The sequence below is a fragment of the Sarcophilus harrisii genome, chromosome X, assembly GCF_902635505.1.
Source record: "Sarcophilus harrisii chromosome X, mSarHar1.11, whole genome shotgun sequence".
Lineage (NCBI taxonomy): Eukaryota > Metazoa > Chordata > Mammalia > Dasyuromorphia > Dasyuridae > Sarcophilus > Sarcophilus harrisii.
This window is the reverse complement of record NC_045432.1, coordinates 2907818-2918931: the sequence shown is the minus strand read 5'-3', so window position 1 is coordinate 2918931 and position 11114 is coordinate 2907818.

The following is an 11114-nucleotide window of genomic DNA, read 5'->3' as shown; positions in this document are numbered from 1 at the left end:
TCAATAAATGAAAATTTCTTGTCCACATCCTTTGGCAATACATTTAGTGGAAAATGTCTGTTACTGCTATAAATTTAAATCAGTCATTCAATAAAAATTTATGAAGCATTTTCCATGTGTCTTATGAAAAGCCCTGAGGATACAAAGACAGATCAAAGACATCCACTGCTCTTAATGAGCTCAGAGTGTAATGGTAGATACAACGATTCAAATAACTACGTACAAACAATATGTATACAGGGAAAATAAAAATAAATTAATTAACAGAGAAAATACAAGGCAATTAAAGTAGATTGAGAAAAATATTGGTTATAGAAAGTAGGATATTAGCTTTGTCTTGAAGGAAGTCATGGGAGCTGAGAGGTGGAGATGAGAAAGGAGAACAGTATAAGGATGTGGAATAACTAATGAAAATGCCTAGTCTGATATGACGTGTCTTGTTCAAGGGACAACAGGGAGACTGGTCTGACTGGATTGCAATAAATATGGAGAATGGGGTGTCAGACATAAGAAAACTGAAAGATAGGGCTTTCTATGCCACATCAAAGAATCCCATACACATGGAGAAAGGGAATAACCAGAAAAGGGTGATCAAAGGCTACAGGTCAAGAAGGAAGAAGACTGAGAAAAGGGCAATAGCCTTGGAAATTAAGAGATCATTAGTGACTTTCAAGGGAGTAGTTTCAGTTGAATGCTAGTAGGAAGCCAGAATGCAAAGAGTAGGGCAGAGAATGAGAGGAAAGGAAATGGAGGCACCTATTGCAGAAGAGTTTCTCTAGTTTTGCCACAAAAGGCAGGAGATCTAAGGGATGTTTGGATCATATGAGGTTGGGAGTCCTAAGAACATGTTTGTAGTCCATTAGGAAGCAGCCAGGAGACCAGGAAAGGCTGAAGATCAATGAATGTGGGTCTGAAAAAAGGTGCAATTTGTTGGATGATAACATCAGATGCTATTTCTTGTGTATGCAGAGGGGTTTTCCTTGGTATGTAGAAAGGCTGCCTTAGTATGTGAGAATGCAGTGAAAAGGGAGATAGTGGCATAAGACATGTAGGTGGTGTCTCAGAACAGCAACAGAATTTTTAGTAAACTGATTTAAAGATATCAGCTGACAGGATAAAGAAAGGGAAACTGGAAATTTTGAAGAAAGATGAAAAAGTTGGGAATAGCTTTTTGATAAATGGGATCATGAATAGCTTAATATAAAAAGGAAAGAGAACCCACTTGAGGTAATGTAACATAAAATTGTAGAGAACTCAGTTATTATCATTTCCTGATTTTTCTCCAACTTTATTCAGTAACATGTGTGGAGAACAAAGGTAGTAGATGGTGGGGATAATTCAAGGCAGAAATTTGACTGAGGAAGACCAGGAAGGGCACGAGAGGCTCAAGGGAAGATGGAAGTTGAGAGTTTAACTAGTTCATTAAAGGATCAAGATGGAGAACAGAGGAAAGTATAGCTAGTTCGGGGATGATGGCCTGGGAAAGAACTAAGAGGTGTAAGAATTTATGGTTGTGATGGGTTTGGGGTTGCTAGGCAGAGATAGAATGATGATAGATTCTGGTCAAATAAGGGCATTTCATAATTCTCCAATGTGGAATGTCTTATTTGTAGGTGATGGCAAGATCAAGGACATGACTAGGTAGTGCAGCAGGTCATGTGAAATGAATAAATTGAGGAAATCTAAGTTTCGGGTGTTGGAGAGACGATCCCCTGTAGGCTGAACTTACCTAATAGAAGGGCAGAAGTTGAAGAGAAGAGAAAGACTGAGCTAGACACTGAATACATTAATGAAAGAAGGAATGTGTCCTGGAGGCCAGCTACCAGATTTTAGATGAAATGGTAGATAGGGATTGAGTGAACTTCAGAGGAAAAGCTATTGAGTGATGGTGGAGAAGCAGAGTCTGGAGGTGACAATGGAAAGCAAGCATTATTCTGATTCTCCCACCTCAATTAGTGAATGGATGGAATAAATTAAAGTATAACCAGTGCTTGAAAGAAAGTCTAGGGAGGCTATGTCATCAAGAGGAAGACAGGAAGATCTTTGTCTTTGGGAAAGGGAAAGATTTAAGGTGAAAGGAAGTTTGTTACGTAGGGAGTTGGCTTGGCAGAAGGCACAGTAGAAGAGGTGAGCAGCTTTAAGTGGGACACTGAACTATCTGGTGCAGGATGGGTGGGGGGAGGGGAAAATGGAGAATTGAAGTGGTGTGTTGAGGGTGGAGAAAGGGAAAGCAGAATTAATGGGATAGAAAAGGTATGACCAACCAGGGTTTGTTAATCATTAAGGAATGATTTCAGATAGGTATTCATTGTCCATTGAGGTGTAACCTCAGGGTAGAATTTCAGTACAAGCAGTAACAGATAGACCTCCGTTTCCTTGATATTTTTTTTTCATCATTAACCTTGAGGTTCTTAACCTTTAATTCCTCCATATAAATTTCAGTATTATTTTATCTATTCCATAAAACATTGCTTTGGTAATATAATATGGCATTTAATGAGCCAATAAATATAAATAACATTGTTATTTTTCTTACATTGGTTAACATATTATTGAGTTCTTAATATTTTCCCAAGTATTTAGTTCTTTCTTTATTTCCTCAAAAATGTTTTATAGTGAGATTCATATAATTCCTGGATTATTTTGGTAATTACATTCCCATAATTTTTACAATTCCTATACTGATTTTGAAAGAAATTTGTTCTAACTGCTTTTGTTTTATTTATGTACTAGAACATTGCTAGTTTGAGGATTTATTTTATATCCTGAGTCTTTACTGAATTTATTATTTCATATAAGTTTTGCCTGACACTTCAGAAATTTCTAAGTAAATTATCAGTTGGAAAGAGAGCAATAATTTTGTTTCTGTCATTATGCTTGCTCCTTTTTTTGTTCTTTCTTGCCCTATTGGTATTGCTAACATTTTTATCACAAATTAAATAGGACAGATGTTTCTGGTTGTACAAATCCAAATGCAGATATCCCTCTTTATCCACCAATATATGAGAAAATGAGTGTTTTGCTTTTTTATGACAGCCTCCACAGATATAGGGGGTGCCAACAACAACTAAGATAACTCTTAACCAACACGGCCACTTTATTACATTTGCTCAAATAAGGAAAATATTTTGTATTCCCAGAATCATTCATTTTTTCACAAGTACCTGACCTATAACCAGGGGCATCCACAGGGAGCAGGCACTTGTTAGGAAATGTCTCTGACTTCCTTTATCAAACTTCAGAAGTGAGTGAACCAATATGGTGGAAAGTTCCAGGGAGTAAAAGATGTGTTCTGAAGAAGACAGTGGAGATTAGTAGGACAGGAAGCCACTGGATACTGATCATCAAAGGAAGATAAGGAATTGGGGTGGGGAAAAAGGAGATTACCTTTAATTATGCATTTGTTTAATCCACAAATGAAATTGATTGATTAATAATGCTGCCTCCTATTCTTTTCCTAGATAGTTTCCTTGATTTACTGATTTGTGACTTGTCTCATTGTTGTTGTTTGTCTTTCATTCTCAAAAAGGACCAATGGCAGCAAAAAGATGATGTTTGTACTTGCAAGTGAACTGGATTTAAGTGAGGCAGGGCTGTGCAAACTCACCAGCCTCACTCTCTCCTCCAGAGTCATTTAGGTCCAGTGTTACAATTCAGGTCAGGATGGACGTGGCTCTCTTCAATAATGAGATGATTCAAACCAGTTCCAATTGTTCAGTAAAGAAGAGAATCAATTACACCCAGAGAAAGAACACTGGGAAATGAGTGTAGATCACAACCTAGCATTTCCACTCTTTCTGTTATTGTTTGCTTGCACTTTTGTTTTCCTTCCCAGGTTCTTTTCTTTCTTTATAGATCCGAATTTTCTTGTGCAGCAAGATAACTGTATAAATAGGTATAACATATATTGGATTTAACATATACTTTAACATAGTTAACATTTATTGGACTACCTGCCATCTAGGGGAGGGTGTGGGAGGGGAAAAGTTGGAACAGAAGGTTTTGAAAGGGTCAGTGTTGAAAAATTACCCATGCAAATATTTTGTAAATAAGAAGCTATAATAATAAAATCAAAATAAAACAAATAAAAAAATTCAGATGACGACAACTGGATATGACAGCAGATGAAGTAGAGGTCTGGTCTCAGTAGTTCTTTTAATATGTATGTTCATATTGAGGATATGAATACTCCTGGCTCAATCCTCCAGGGGACTTAGCCACAAAAGCAGAATTCACTAGTGAGTCTGACCCAGGGGGCTGCCTCAGCAGGGAAACTTGTAGTATGCTGAGTTTGTAACCCAGGAATATGTGGTGGGCAGATGCAGTTTTTCATTAAACTCAGCCCAGATTATGCAGCTATACACACATACACACACACACATACAACATGCATGTATACACTTTTATATACCACTCTTCTACCAGAAGAACATTTAACCTGTGCCTTGTGATTTCTGTATGAAGAGTTGAACAGGATTTCAACCCACCATTTGACAGTTGGCCAACAAGCCAATTCCCCTGGAGTGGACAGAGCAGTTTTGGATACATTAGCACATGCTTTAATGGCAGTGAGCACATCTTTTCTGCATTCTCTTACACAAATAACATCTTCAAAGCATGAATCAATGTCACAGACCAATGTAGAGCCTCTTCTTTACTCATGTTTTCTCCTCAGCTTTGAGAGAAATCAGCACTAGAAATTAAACACTGTCTTTATGGTTATGCAAGCATTCCCTCCCAGTTGTAAATGTGGAATGCCTACTCTTATACAAAGCTGGAAGGCTTAAGGCTTAATTATTTCCAAATGTAATGAGAATATGTTGCTGAAACTGTCCAAATAACTGTACAGAATACATAATATTGCAGAGTCTACCTGCCAAGAGAAAGTCGGGAATTATATGAGCACAATTACAAAACACTTTCTACACAAAGTCAGATTTAAACAACTGGAAGAATATCAAGTGTTTGTTGATAGGCCAAATTAATATAATAAAAATGACAATCTATCTATAAATTAGTCTACTAATTCAGGACCATACCAAACTGCCAAGAACTACTTTACATAGCTAGAAGAAATAACAGAATTCATCTGGAAAAACAAAAGGTCAAGAATTTCAATGGAATCAATGACAAAAATGCAAATGAAGGTGGCCTAGCTGTATCAGACTTAAAACTGTAAGTCAATGGTCATCAAAACCATTTGAGTAGAATCTCCCTTGTGTCAGATGGGTCATAGGGAAATAGAAAATTCTCTTTGACCCCGATTTGGAAGGTAATTGTCACATACCTCAAGACCCTCATTGTAAGATGACCCACCTCTCATTGTAACATTCAATCTTTCATTGATTGTCAACTAATCAGAACTGATTGCCACCCTTAGGAATATCCACTCATCTAAGGGTATATAATTTCCGTGCCCACCTTCTTGAAAGGTCTTTGGCATTCAAGAGTGCCACTGACCTGTTTTATTAATAACATGTTGATATTATTAACAATATGATTAAGTCACTCAAAGACTATGACCCTTAAACTTTTTTTAAATGCCACAATAGGAATTAACAGGAAGATAATGAGGAGCTATTTCAAGAAAGGGGAAGAGAATGAGGTGAAAAGGAGCAGGGTGTGTGTTGGTGCCCTAGGAGGCTGGGGAGGAAGGGTTTCAAGAAGTCCCCTGGCCTCCCACTGCACATGTGACTGAGATTAGTGCTGCCCCTAGCCAGGGACTGGGGGAACATAAAGGAATGCCCAATCAGACTCTTCAGGGAGGTTGGTGTAGGCGGGGTTCTGAAGTACTGACACAGCCCACGGATAGTTAGGCTTGGATAAATGGCCTGGAGACTGGCTGGAGAGACAAGAACCAGGGCAGTCCAAGTTGAGAAGTCAAGAAGCCAGGCAGCAAAGTGGGAAAGGCTGTGAGAGAGAAGAGCCTTGTCTTCTGCCACCCCCCAGCACCATGGGCTTTCTGAATTACCTCTTCATGCTTATGCTGTTCATGACCCTGAGTCATAACTACAACATGTCGTTGGCTTTCTTCAGGTTTAAATCTGGCTGTAGGTGATGGGGTAAATGATGGGGAGGAGTTTTACCCACTCCTAGGGGAGACTTCTAGATCTGGGATGGGGGCCAGTGGGAGACGGGGAAGGAACAAATACAGATGGAAAGGGAGACATTCCCCCAACTCCATTGAAGCTCAGAAAATTTCCCCAAGCTTCCTTCAGATGAAAGCATAGAATGGGAGAGGGAATGAGTGTTGAGAAGGGGAAGGGGAGAGAATGACTACCGAATGAATCTCACCATGCTCTGCCCTAGGGTCATGCCCCGAAGTCAACCTGAAGTGCACTTTCAAATCGCCCAGTACTTGCACCTGGCACAGGGATTGCAGAAGCCCACAGAAATGTTGCCCATTAAACTGTGGAAAGCACTGCCTAAGCTCCAGTGATGGTAAGTAATTTCCTTCCTTTTTCCCCTCCAGCTAGTCAGCTCTCAAGCATTTCTTAAGCCCTTAGAAGGCACAGAGAGATGAAATGAGCATAGGAATGATAGGAAGTTTAGATAAGTGCCTGTCTTCATGGAGATTTCTGCAGTCTACTGGGTAAGAGAAACACAGACCCAGAATAAACATCACTGTGAATTCAGGAAATGCCCAATGCAATCTAAGAACCAAGAGAGAAAATGGCTCCAGAACCAGAGAAGACTTCATAGAAGAGATGGCATGTGATTTGGGCTTTCAAGGACAGGTAGGAGAAGGAGAAGGAAACAGAGTCTATTTTAGGCAGTGCCCCCTGTTCTCACCCCTGCAGCAGGATGATTACTTCTACTCATGGTCTCAGCCTACAGCCCCAAAGCTCACTGCCCCCATCTCTAGCACTCAGGGCCACTGAGGTCATGTTATGGTCAAGGGACTCTTGGACCCTCTGCTGCAAGCTGAAGTAGCAGGTATAATGAGAATGGGCTTGGATAATGAGGGGGGCAGTTGCATCCTGCCTCCAACTCATTCACTATGGACCTGGATTCCTAGGACTCATTCCTCGTACCCAGTGGGTTCCTGCATTCCTGGTAAAGACTCAAATAGAATAATCAGCACTGATGATGTTGGGGATGGGAAGAGGGAGACCAATGTTGATCCTCAGACTCTTTCCTTGTTCCCCCAACTCTCTAATCTCATTTCAGACCCATGTACTGAGAAGCTTGAAACTAAGCCTTGCTCCAGCCCTTTGAACCAATGGTACTTCAGCACTACGAAAAATAGGTGTGTCCCTCTCAACAATGGCATATGTCCTGAAGGCAGGAACAACTTCAAGACTTTCGATCTTTGCAAGAAGACCTGTTTAGCATTTGGTAAGGCTGTAAAAGGTATTTGTAAAGCATTTGGAAGGCAGCAGTGTGGTTTAAGGGAAAGAGCCCCAGACTTTGAGCCAGAAACTTGGGGTACAATTAGGCTCTGATCCTGATTAGTTCCTGGCCACTGTGTGGACAGTTGTCATTGGGTCCTTTCAGAAGCAAAGAGGGGCCCCCATTCTCTACTCCTATTAGAGAAAATGCACAACCCTATGCACTCATGTCCTTTCACTGAAGGTGTTCATAGATACACAGCAATAGGAACATAGCTGTTTCTTAGACCAGTGGATTCTGACTCAAGGCCATAACTGACTTTCAGCTTGGGCTGCTGCCAGGCTTAGTTTTGCAAAGGCCTCCAGGAATAGGGAATTCTCAGAGAAGCCAATGGTGTTGTCCCTTCTGAACCCACCTGTGTACTTCTTAAAGAGATCGTTTGGTGTGAACATCTTGTTTACACAGCAACATTTCACTATTTCTGACAATATCCACTTTGTGGAACCCAATGCTTCCCACTGAGCAATATGGTCCTTTGCAAAAAACATGTTAATTAGAATAAGATGGAGGTTTTAGATGCAAACAAAGCAAGGGTAGTGAGATATCTCAAAAGCAGGAGCTCACCCCCTTCTGTGGAATACGTACATGGGAAATGCTATCTTTTTTTTAGAGCAGGTGACACTTTGACTCTTGGAGGAGCAGGAGGATGTCAGCAGTCAGAGATAAGAGAGCGGCAGGAAGTCTTAAAAATTAGAAACTTAGAAACTTGTCCATTCTAGAAATTAGGAACAGTATCAATGTTCCTCCATAAACTCCATAAACATTTATACCATGACTACTACATTCCAGGATATCTGTTAAGTGCTTAGAAGGTCAAAAAGCTAAAAGATAAGCTCTTGGATAGTGTTGCCAAATCTCTTAGTCTAATGGGGGAAATGCCATATCCACAACTCCAGTGAAACATGTTGCATACAGGAGAAATTAGAAAGTCCACAGAGAGAAGTGCTAGGATTAAGAAGATGGAGAAAGGCTGCCTGCCAAAGGTGGGATTGATTTAAGATTTAGAGGACATCAAGAGCCCAGGAGGGAGAAAGGATGTGGAAGTATATCCTGGGTATGGAGGGACAGCCAGGAAAGTTGTCCAGAGTGGGAAGATGAATGGCCTTGTGTGAGGAACAGCCAAGAGGCCAATAGCACTGGACCAAAGAGTCCATGGGGGCATGTCATATAAAGAAGATTGAAAAGGAGAGGGAAAGGGATAAGTTCTAAAAAGCTTTGAATGGACCAAAAGGAATTGATATTGGATCCCAAGGAGCTCTAGGAGTTTATTGAGTCCAGGGGTGGGAAGGGTGCGGGATGACATGATCTTCAAAATATGAGAAATGTCCAAAGGATGAAGAATCAGAATGGATCAATGGCATGTAAATATGTCCATGTGGCCTGAATCATTCAATCCATGATCCAAAGCATGGTGAGATAAAGCTAGACTTCTTCCATGTGAAGTGGCTGGGAGGAGGGGGTCTGGGCCTTTGGGAGAAAGGTCTTGGAGATGAGAAATCTGTATGTTCTTCTGGGACATAAAGTGCCAGTAAACCTCCTTGAGCTGAATCTTTCTTTTTTTCTGCTAGGACATGGAGAGCCAGCAAAGCAATATTAGCTGTCAGACTAACCATTTACTGTGATGGCTTAGGCAAATGTGTCCCTCTGACATGCTTCAAAAATCTCCCTGCCGCATAGACTAGAGCATCTCACAGCTACCAGGCACCACGGGCATCATCTTGTCTCCTGCCTACTTCTCCAGAATCTCCTCCACAACGCCCCGTTGCAAGCAGGTCTCCAGCCTCTGCTTGAAGGACTCCAGAGATGTGGAGCTCACTCCCTTTTGAGGCTGCCCATTCCAGTCTTGCATATCAAGAAGTTTGATCATATACCCAAAGTCCCCCAGAAAGTTAGCCCCAAACCACAGATTAGATTCCCTCATATCCTGACTGACACTTCTTAGATGTGTGAGCCTGGGCCAAGCATTTCCCTTTACTAGTCTTACTTTTCTCATCTGTCATGTGAGGGGTGGACTTGAGGGCTTCTGAGCAAGGTGGATCTCACATTGTGAGCAGATAGGGTGAAATGACTTGTTAGGGTCACACAGCTAAGAAGTGAGGGAGAAATGAACCCCGTACTGCTCGGTACTCAGATAATGCTCTTTCCTCTATACTATGTTACATTTCTTGAGTCCTCTATGAATTATGTTTTTCCAAGGTTGAAATACTCTTTGTTAATGTGAATAAAGCATTTTTAAAAATGAAGCCTTGAATCTTGATTCTTTGTTGTCATGTAAAGAAAAAAGAGAATGGGCACTACTGCAAGTGATCCCCAAAATGGGAAGAAAATGGATCAGGGAAAGGGAGAACAAAAGCTATTTCCCTCCTATTAGTACAGAAAATGATCTGATGTCCAAGAACCTGAAGTCTTTTGTCCATCCTAGTCTAGGGACATCCCTCATGTAATCCTGTTGTGACTTTAGTTCTTTAGCTACAGGATTCCCCTCCTCATTCCCTTCTCTTTTAAGCAGCATGCTGGGATCTTCTCTCTCTAGCTAGTCAGTTCTGAACCTGAAAGCCAGCAGCTATTGACTGAAGAGAAAACCATCAAGTTTGGAAACTTCCCTTCCTCAGGCTTGCACACGACTGGCCTGTAGGTAGAAAGGTAAGCCCAAACAGTTGGGAACTCTTGGGTATCTACCCAATTCTAGAGCCTACCACTGCAATTTGTCTGTACTATAAATCCCCATTACTTCTTGTATTCCTAGCTGTTTTAGAATTCCTTCCACCAAACCTTCCCTAGAAGTATAAAAAAGAGAAGGCTGTAACAAAGAGAAGAATCCAGAATGAAGGTCATCCCTATACCTCCTTTAATGGTGGTAACCTTACCAGAGTTGAGTTGAACCTAATATTTACTGACAGCCTATTCCTTCTGACATCCATCGGCCATGAGTGTGGGGAGCCTTCTGGTTGGAGAAGGGAAATGTAGTGAGCTAACTGTATGAAAGAAAAAAGACAAGCATGTAGCAAGCTTTATCTCCTTTAAGATTTTTCTGGGACTTGCGACGAGTCCTAGTGGCTGACTGCTGCCCCCTGACTCTGTAACTGAGAAAGTCATCATTTTCTGGCATTCAGGGTCACTCTTGCCTTATACCTTTTGATTGAACAAAATCAGTTCATCCACCTTATTGACCTGTTGTTGATTTATTAGAGTCAAGAACAATTTTAGATGTTAGAAACCACAACATCATACATTCTGCCCTCTGGGAGCAGGAGTCATGTGTGTACTCCATGGAGTCTGCAGCACAAGAATGAGTGCCCATAACTGAGTAGTATACCCCTTTTCCCAGCTGAGACACTGAGCAGGGGTGGTTCAGTGAAAGATCAGAAGCCTGAAGAAAATCCAAGCCCAAGGCATTCAATATCATGAGCTACCCCTGTTCCACCTTTCTTCTGCTTGATCTGAGTTTAGACCCTATGTGCTGCTGCTTCAAGGAATTAAAATCAGGAATACACAAGACCTGGTAACTACACACACACACACACACACACACACACACACACAGAAAGACAAAGACAGAGACAGACAGAAACAGAGATGGAGACAGAGACAGAGACAGAGAGCAACAGAAAGTAAAAGAGACAGAAACAGAGCTAGAGAGAAAGAAACTGAAAAAGATAGAAAGACAGAGACAGAGTAAGAGAGAGCTTTTAATACTGAAGGGGAAAAGTGCCCAAATGGGA